Here is a 2,824-nt window from a genome sequence, read left to right as displayed (position 1 = left end):
CTCCCCCCAACTTCTCTCAGTGATTGATTTGAGATCCTGGATTCTTTTAAGTTTCTTTCAAATGAACAAAAGAGAGACATGTTCGGAGTCTTGGTGGCATTTAGTCAGCTCTTTAATGTAATTCTAATAGTCTGTGTGTGAGAGAGAATTAACAGTAAATTCATTATGAAAACCCATTCACAACAGGGTTGACACCAGCAAGAGCCCGAGGCAGCTCGGGGAATTCTGGGACATGCCATCTGTTTCCAAGAGCGTAACTCAGACATTCCCCATCCGTGCTCACTCACTGATGCTTAATAGTTTTCTGTGCAGCTCCTTTTCTCCTCGGGACATGCACATTGAGACACAGAAAACCATAAAGGCCAAATGCCTTCGTTAATTCTCCGAGGCTTAAATGGCTTAAAGGAAACTGTCAAGAGCCACAGAAAGAATGGGAAGAGAAAATAATAGCAATAATAATATTAGGCAGGAACTAATGGGAAGGAAAAACAGAAGGTAATTTGCCAATTTAATTCATTTCAGATACCTTTCCCCCTATTTTTCTGCATTGTGTCAGAATTTTATGTATCTCTAAAATAAAGTGTATACTTTGATCTTACCTACTTTGTTGTAATTTACTGCTAATAACTGCTGAAGTGTAAATGATCTCCCGTATTAATTAGGTGTGTTTCCTGTGACATATATAAATTGACTTAGAAACTAACATATGCTGTTATTATTCATAATAGACCAGCTTTGTCTAAAATATTTGTGCCCCAAATTTCCATTTGGCATGCCTTCAAATTCAAATCCACCTTCTACCCTGAGACGAAATTCAAAGATTTGTTTTCTGTTTTATATATTTTGGAAAGATTGCTTTCACTGCTACAATAAGGAGTGTTCAATGTTTACATTATAATGACTATTTATGGGGGTTTAATATGTTGCTTGTTGCAAATTGCATCCAACGGAAACTTGGCAAAGTGGCACAGAGTTGTGGGACCACATTCAACTATATTTAACATCGTATCAGGCAGTTGATCTTTTGAAAATTATGGTGTTAAGTGAAATTTAGCATAATCATACATGCTCTTCATCTTTTGCTTCATAGAAGTTAAAAATAGTACTGAATCTTAGAGTACTTTTTCAGAAAGTATTTTCTAGTTGCCAACAAATTTAGTAAGGTATGGGGGATGGATAATGAGAAGCCCTAAAATTAACGGATTGGTTTTCCAGTAATGCTTTGTAGATTCTTACTAAATTTCTGTATTATCTGTTCGTATGTCTCCTGTGGCCAAAAAAAAAAGATGAAGCTGAGTGTGTAGATGTCAAAGAATATCCTGATTGTGAGTGAAGTGGTAGGTTTAAATTGCGAGGACATACTATATAATTCTTTTTTTAAAAAAAAATGATTTTTCCAAGATTTTCTTTTATTGAGTCACGGTGAGATAGACCATTATGAAGCTGTTCATGATTACGTTTCAGTCGTACAGTGCTTCAACACCCATCCCTCTAGCAGTGTACGTTTCCTACCACCAATGCCCTCAGTTTTCTTCTTTACCAGTTTGAAATACTGCACCAAGTTGAAATGGCAGATTAGTTAGATGGGTCTAGGTAAATAGGAAAGGAAGTACTTTTTGTTTGAAGAAGGAGGTTTTGGGGTTTTTTGGGGGGGAGGGGGTCAGGACTGTCAGTGCTCAAGATTTACTTTTGGCTCTTAGCTCAGAGATCACTTCTGTCTGAGCCCCGGGGGGCAAAAGGGGGTGCTAGGGATTGAAACCTCGTCAGTCGCATGCAAGGCAAGTGCCTTACCCACTGGACTTTGGCCCCAGAGGTCACTTCTTGTGGTACCCGGGGGAACATATAGTTTTCCAAGTGGAGTTGGCCACATGCAAGGAAAGTGTCTAAACCCTTATACTAGTATCTGACTCTATCATTATGCAAGCTTTAATTTGTAAAAAAAGATGTTTTAGATTTTGGAGATAAATATGATCTAATTGAATCAGAATCAGATTATGTGAAAAATCCCCAATTAGGGTTTAGCTTCAAAATTTTGTCTCTTGCAAATACCACTGTTAGGGAAGCAGAGTGCCGTGGGCATCTGCACCACTGGGAGTCTAAAGCTGCTGGAAGGTCCTCTCCCTGGGAACTGGTCAATCTTCAGGGTCACTGCAGAGCCACCTAGCAGGATGGTGTGACCTCAGCATGACCTCAGGGAACAGCTCTCTCCAGGTCAGAGGGAAGTGCTTATCGGATCAGGGCTTTGTTTTGCTTTGGCTCTAGGTTTCACAGCATCAATTCTTGGCCTTTGGTGACGTCCCCAGCCCCGATGCCCGCCCCATCACTTAGGGACACAGAATGCTCCCCATCCTCACTGGTGCTCTTGTTATCTGTTGTAGTACAACTGGAAGTTGTAATGATCACATCTGTGTTTGACATTGTAAGCAGTGATTGTCAGTTACAATTCTTACAGAATTTGAATTTGTAAGCCAACGTAGACATTATGAAAGTTTCTCCAAAAAGTACTTTGGCCATATCATTTTAAAATTGGATATTTTAATGGTGTTGATCCTCCTAATTCACGAATAAGGAATGTGTTTTTGTAGCCTATGTCTTCCTTTATTTTATTAAAAGTGAATTTTAATTTTTACTAGCTTTTTCACCTCCTTTAAAAAATATTTGTACATAGATAATTCAGTGTTTTTTTTTACAAAACCAAAAATGGGCTAATTAAAAAATCTTTCTATTTTGCACCACTAATTTACATGCAACAGATTTCTTCATATTAATTATATAGTTTACTAATGTACAGTTTTATAGTTTCTAGGAATTTTTTGATGAGACC

The sequence above is a fragment of the Sorex fumeus genome, unplaced genomic scaffold (assembly GCF_029834395.1).
Source record: "Sorex fumeus unplaced genomic scaffold, SorFum_2.1 ptg000002l, whole genome shotgun sequence".
NCBI classification, from domain to species: Eukaryota; Metazoa; Chordata; class Mammalia; order Eulipotyphla; family Soricidae; genus Sorex; species Sorex fumeus.
This window is presented reverse-complemented; position numbering follows the sequence as displayed.